The sequence below is a fragment of the Canis aureus genome, chromosome 35, assembly GCF_053574225.1.
Source record: "Canis aureus isolate CA01 chromosome 35, VMU_Caureus_v.1.0, whole genome shotgun sequence".
Lineage (NCBI taxonomy): Eukaryota > Metazoa > Chordata > Mammalia > Carnivora > Canidae > Canis > Canis aureus.
The window spans coordinates 30,742,949-30,749,266 of NC_135645.1; the positions used below are offsets into that span (position 1 = coordinate 30,742,949).

General features: G+C 46.3%; 1 long non-coding RNA gene across 1 annotated transcript; it reads left to right on the forward strand.

The window, feature by feature from the left end:
- Nucleotides 1-1,991: 1,991 nt before the first annotated feature.
- Nucleotides 1,992-4,751, forward strand: LOC144305580 (uncharacterized). The gene is made up of 3 exons (XR_013372576.1): nt 1,992-2,165; nt 2,675-4,055; nt 4,148-4,751. It is a non-coding gene; the product is annotated as an uncharacterized LOC144305580 (long non-coding RNA).
- The last annotated feature ends 1,567 nt before the right edge of the window (nt 4,752-6,318 follow it).

The window sequence follows — 6,318 nt, forward strand, 5'->3', positions numbered from 1 at the left end:
ACTAAGACCTCACTCATAGCCCATGACAGAGCTCTCGCCTCTGTTGGCGGCACTATCTCACTGTAACTGGATGCTCGGAGCTTTTTGTCACATTTTCTTACATATGATTTTATGTCATAATTAATCGCTGAATGGTGAGCTCCTGTTATTCTGGACAACATTACACAAGGTCATGCTTGCATCTCATACAATGTATTGTGCAGAGATTCGTTCAATAAATGTTTCACTTAATATTTCTTTGGCATATATTTTTAATACTATGAATTTACTGGTAACTATGTGAGATAAAATTACTAAACACTGTTCACTTAGGGAATGCAATGTTCTCTTGTACATAGTAGACATTCAGCAAGTATTTTTTGAATGAAAGGATAAATAGATTTGTGGGTCTAGCAGAGTGTCGGAATATTTATGGTTTAAAGTAGAGCAAGTTGACCATGAAAGCAGAAGCTAATTATGCGGCTCACCCCTTGCAATCTTTCTCCTCGTATAGTCAGGAAGGGTCAATTCCCTGATGTTAAACTTTTCTTGTCAAGAGCTACCCACTAGCTTCTCAGGATCCGGAGGAAATATGTAAAGCTGGCTCAGCGATTGCCGTAGAGACCTTTTCCCCTGCTTACTTGGAAGCAGACAGAAAGTGTCTCCTGTTCTGTGCATGACCCTGATCTGAGAAGAATCCTCAGGTTTTTTTTTTAATCTGTTCAACTTCCTTTGAGAGGTAATGCAGCTCTAATAGAGCCTGTACCGTGCCCTGCAATGGTGCGCTGGCTCCTCATTCTAAACTACCTCTCATAATTTTGGCATTTCTGGATGTCTGTGAAACTGGAAATTTAAGGAAACGTGAGCCATAATGAACCCTGTGTAACGCACTTGGATAAGGCCCAATGGCACCTAGAGGCTCTTCTCCTGGCCTAGAGTCTCTAGGCTGATGGGCTACTAATGTATTTCCAACTTCTCATAAACTCTGATATGCATCTTACCATTAACCCAAGGCCTGCCTTTGAAATGTGCCTGGTTCTTAGAGGCAGGTTAAGGCCTTGCTCGCATAGTACTGACACGGCACAGGCTCAGCATGGCAGAGCCTAGGTCCTTTCCGCCTAGACCACTCTGTTTCCTGATGGAGATTGAAAATCTCTCTCATTATAGATTTGAAGATAAAGATTTACTGAGTGCAATATATAAACCAAGGGACAGACAGATGGGGACTCCTATTGCATTGGGTGGCCAGAGATCTTTTTTTTTTAAATTTTTTAATAGGAATGTTTGTCAACACAACCTTCAGTTTAAGCATATAAAGAAGCCGTTCTGGACATATGGAACAGCAAAGAAGATGATAGAAAAGGAAATATAAACTGAGATGGTTTCCAGAAATGTGTGAACAGCCAAGAAAGGACAGAACCACAGCAGCAGGAAAACCCTAATGTAATAGTTAAAACCCAATGTAAACCACAATAAATACGCTGCCCTCCAGATTTCAGTTGGGCAACAGGCCCTTTGATACTTAGATAAAATTAGCTCAGCCTTTATCCCACGTCCCGTGGGAGTCCTGTCCGCGTATATCCCTGGATTAAAATTCCCGAGGCCACTTCTGACAGGCGTTTTCTCTTCTGCGAACCTCAGCTTCTCCCACGAGGCTTGGTTTTTGAGGCGCTGTCGGCCGAAGCCTCGGAGGACGCACGCGGGTCTGCGAGCGGCGCCTGGAAGCTGCTGGGCGCGGGGGTGCGGGGTGCAGGCCGCTGCCCCCCCTGCCCCCCCGCCCCCCGGGTCCGGCCCTCTGGGAGCTCACAAATCCTCCCCAGGGACCCGAGGGCCGGCACAGGGATGGGGAGAGGCTTGAAAAGACGACAGCTCTGCATCACAGGCTCCCTTCGAAGAGGAGGCCCCCCCAGACCCCCGGGGCGGCGGGGAGCAGGGCGGCGGGGCTCGGGGCCAGGGCCCAGCTTGTCCCGCGCAGGCCTGGGCCGGCGGTTGGGAGTTCAGGCCCCGCGGGGCCCCACGTGGAGGTGCGGCGCCCCAGACAAGCCACGGCCAGGCGTGGGGCCTCCCGAGCAGAGGGCGCGGCCCCGGCAACGCGGGACTTCAGCACGGTGACCTCAGTTTTGGATTTCCGGCTTCCAGAATTGTGAGGCGATCCGTTCCTGTCGCGTTATGCCACCAAGTAGGAGGTAATTTGCTGCAGCTGCCACAGGGGACTAGTGCTCACCCTTCCCCTCCTCCGCACACCTGTGTTCCCTGCTCTTTCCCCCCACCGTCCGGGGCTCCTTCTGCAGGGCGGTCGGCTGCCCCCGGGGAGCCCTGGGTCCCAGGATCCCCACCCTGGGGGGCGGATCCCCACCTTGGGTCCGGGATCCCCACCCTGGGTCCCAGGATACCCCCCTTGGGTCCACCCCGGCTGCATGGGATCAGGGGTTAGGCGGGTCGGTCCGGCTGGGCCGCATAAGACTGTGGCCAGCGCTTGCACTCACCGCTTTGGGAAGCGTGGGCCCCGCCGGCGCAGCAGGGCTCTCCTGCCTACGCAGCCCCACCTCCGTGGGCCGGGGCAGGGGCCGTGCAAGGGGCCTGAGGAAGCGGAGGCTTTCCTTGTAGTCACAGCAACGCAGGGACTGGGAAGCAGGGCCATGATTCCCCACCCCCCACCCCGCCACGGAAATAAACCTTGGAAAATGCTTTGAAGGGTCGGACCAAACAAGTACCCACGAGACACTGAAAGACAAAGTCGGAGGCAGAGGAGACACACACTCGTGAGCTTTGATGGGGACGTGAGGCTGATGCTACAGCGCCACGATCCCTCCACCGGAGGAGAGACGAGTCGCCAGCTGGCCTGACTCGGTACCCTAGCGCCAGGCCAGGCATGATGTTGGCGGATTGGTTGAATTATTTGTATATTTTGGGGACATTTAGCATATTGTGGAGGTTCTCAGAAGCAGCAGAGACACCTGTGAAACATTGAGACATCGCCTAGACCCCAGTCGGACTCTGTCGGAGACAACTGACCATTGGTATTTACAAGAAACTAAATTGGAGAAACGCTAATCTTCAGAAGGCCACGAAAATATCCCTGTTTTGTTCCATATCTCAGCTTAAGACGCCTGATGTCTACCCCAGCTAGACCTAGGGGAAGTGGATCGCTGTTTCTCTCCGCAGGGAACAAATAGCACTTACGATAGGTATCTCTGGTTTAATTGGCCTGGATTCCTATCCATGTGGCAGAAAAAAGAAGTTGGAGATTATTTTTTAAGCCATGGTGAGAGACAAGGCAACATCATTTGTGTAGAGCTGAACTGCCTAAATTTAAGCGGCAAAGTGTACCAGTAGGATCAGATCTAAAAAAAACTGGAAAGATATAGATCCCAAAAAGCTTTTGCTCTTGATTTTTTTCTTTTTTTCCCTTCCTTTCAAAAGCTTCAGACCAAGGAACAGGGCCTTGAGTTCTCGGGATGAATCTGAGACTCCTGGGCTGTAGGACGGCCGGTCACCTCCAAGGTAACTAGGCCTGGGAGCCCACAGGGGCAAAGAAGCAGGTTGTCACCTCTGAGTGGGTGGGTTGTTTTACAGACTAAACTGCATAACATAACCCAGTTTTTCTGACCTCAGAAAAAAATAGGTTGTCTCATTCAGTATAATTCTTTTTCTCTGATTCAAGTAAGTTTAAAAGGACAAATTGTTGGTTAATATCCTTTTCCTGAATAGGGTATTTGCTTTAAGGATGATCAACATTAAGTGTTGGTAGAAACAAAAGCACTCAGGGTTTATTTTCGGGCTCATCATATTAAAACAGATTTGTTTTTATTTTTAAGAGAGGAACTTTTATGTGGCATATGTACTCAGAATTTTAATGTCTACTAATTTTCACAGTTATCTGAAACCCATGCACAAGGCAGTAACATGTATTAACTGGTAAACGGCACTTCTGTAACTTGTGGATGTTTTGCAAACTGCTCTGTTTGCAGAAGGATGGGCTTTCGGGTCCCCAGGAATTCATCATCCAAATGATCTTTCTCGTCATGGCTTCTGAGGAATGAAACTCATCTTAAATTGAGGGGATTCATCACAAGGTAAACAGACTGTCCCCCTTGGGTGGGGAGACGTCAATGACCTCGGAAGCCTGAGTCTCCTTCCCTCAGGGACCCGGGCTTCGCTCCAGCAGGTGTCGCCACAGCAGATGGTGGGCCGGGCACCAAGGTGCCTTGCTGGCGGCCTGTCGGGGAGGCTCCAGGAAGTCAGGGTCCGCCGCCGGGAGAGGACGCGCAGGCAGCCGGCCTGCAGGACGCTCTGCGGCCGTGGCTCCTGCGCCCTGGGCCGCGGTGTGAAGACCGCGTCCCGCCTCTGGTCCGGGTGAGTCCACGAAGCCGGCAGACCCCGCGGCCCTGGGAGGGAGCGCTCGGAGAAGGGCCCCGCCTGACACGGGGACGGGAACTCGAGGCCTGGTGGAGGCCGTGTGGACGCTTCCAGCGCAGGAACATCAGCCGACGGCCTGCAGTCACCGCTCAGCAGGAGGAGAGCGCAGAAACTTTGTTTTCTTCTTCCACCTTAAAAATCATAGTAAAGAACTTTTAAAAATAATTTACTGGGGTCAAAATAAAAAGATAAGGAAAAATTAAAAATCATAAAGATTCCAAGTTGATACTTCAGTTTCTCCTGAGAATAAATTAATATGAATCTGTAGAGAAATAATAATATAACTAATTGGTTTAAAAGCATCAGACTCCTTCTTTTACACAATGTATGCTCAATGCTAGAAAATAAAAGCAAACAGCCTTGGATTTTATTAGTAATTATTCTGATGACATTTATTTAGTGAAGGGTCCCCTGGCATTTATGTGCATATCTTGTAGCCATTTCTTGCTTGGTTATACCTTGGATTCTAACAGTATCTACTGATTAAAATAGTGTGTATGGTACTGGATTTTTCGCCATCATAGTAGTAACACCAAACTAACCACGCATGGCCGAGATAATTATTCAGAGTATTTGGTATGCCAAGTCTCCCTTTAAAAAATTAAAGTCGTTTTTAGTTTGACAATGTATTCAGTTAACACTTTTTTTTTCCTTTAAATGAATTCAGTGCCTCATAAAAGTGCAGGATTGACAGACTTTTGGAGAGAAGGCTTTTGTTTATCCCTCAAATGAGGACAGAATGGGCAGCAGCAGGGGAAGCTTCCACTTTTAGGCAGGTGGAACTCTCAAAAAAGAAAATTCACACTCCTGTCAATACCATTTAAAGTTCTCACTTACACCAGTTTCACATGAGATAAAGCATTTTGTGGTTGTGACTCACATATCACTCCCCTTCCCGCGCTTGACTGAAGTTTTCCAGCCAATTTTGGAATTAATATAAATCTGCCCATGTCACTGGCTCAGGGTAAGCACCTGCAACACTAATACCACCGTTTCTAAACTCCAAGAACTCATTTTTTTTTTTTTTAATCTGTGGAATTCATCCTTAGTCTCACTGGAAATGGATTAAAATAAACTGGATCTAGGAGGGTCAATAGGAATCTGGCTTGTTTCATTTATTATGTGTGGACATAACAAATATTTGTTTAATTCAATGAAAATATTTAGCCTTCAACTTAAAGACTTTTTTCCGTTGAAATTCCCCTGTTCGAGGTAGGGAACACTTCCTTCTAACTTTAGCTTTGGCCTCACTAGGGCAAAAAAATCCCTGAGATTCTGATGTTGAGATTTTTTTTTTTAATTAAAATACTAACTAATACTAAATGTTTTGTCATAGCATCTGCTTATAAATTATTATCGGTAAAATTTCTGGAGTGTATTAATCAAATGATTAACTTTGGCAACTGATTTTTGGGTTTTTCAGATGCTTAAGCTCTGAATATATGCCATGTAAGTTTTCAGAGGGATAAATATTTTTTCAATTATAAAAATGTAAGAATGCAAGCTCTGGTGAAAATACATACAGAAAACAGTTTTGATAATAGCTGTTTATATTAAAACCTGTTAGTAAAATAGTATAAAAGTCTGACAAAGTCCTACAGACTTTTAGTAAATTATTAATTTCTGCAGACAATAGGCAGCATGTTAAGTGTAGATAAGTATAGGTAATGTATATTCATTTTCCAGAAAGAATATATCATAAGGCTCTTTCCATTCTTAATATGAATGGTATGATCTTTTCTAGGCTTTGCAGAAGAAATATTAATTTGAGCAATTGACACTAAATAGACTACAGGTGTATCTTGGAGTTATAATGGGTTCAGTTCCAGACTGCCACAATGAAATAAATACGGCAATAAAATGAGTCAAATACATATTCTGGTTTCCCAGCACATGTAGAAATTATGTATACACCATGCT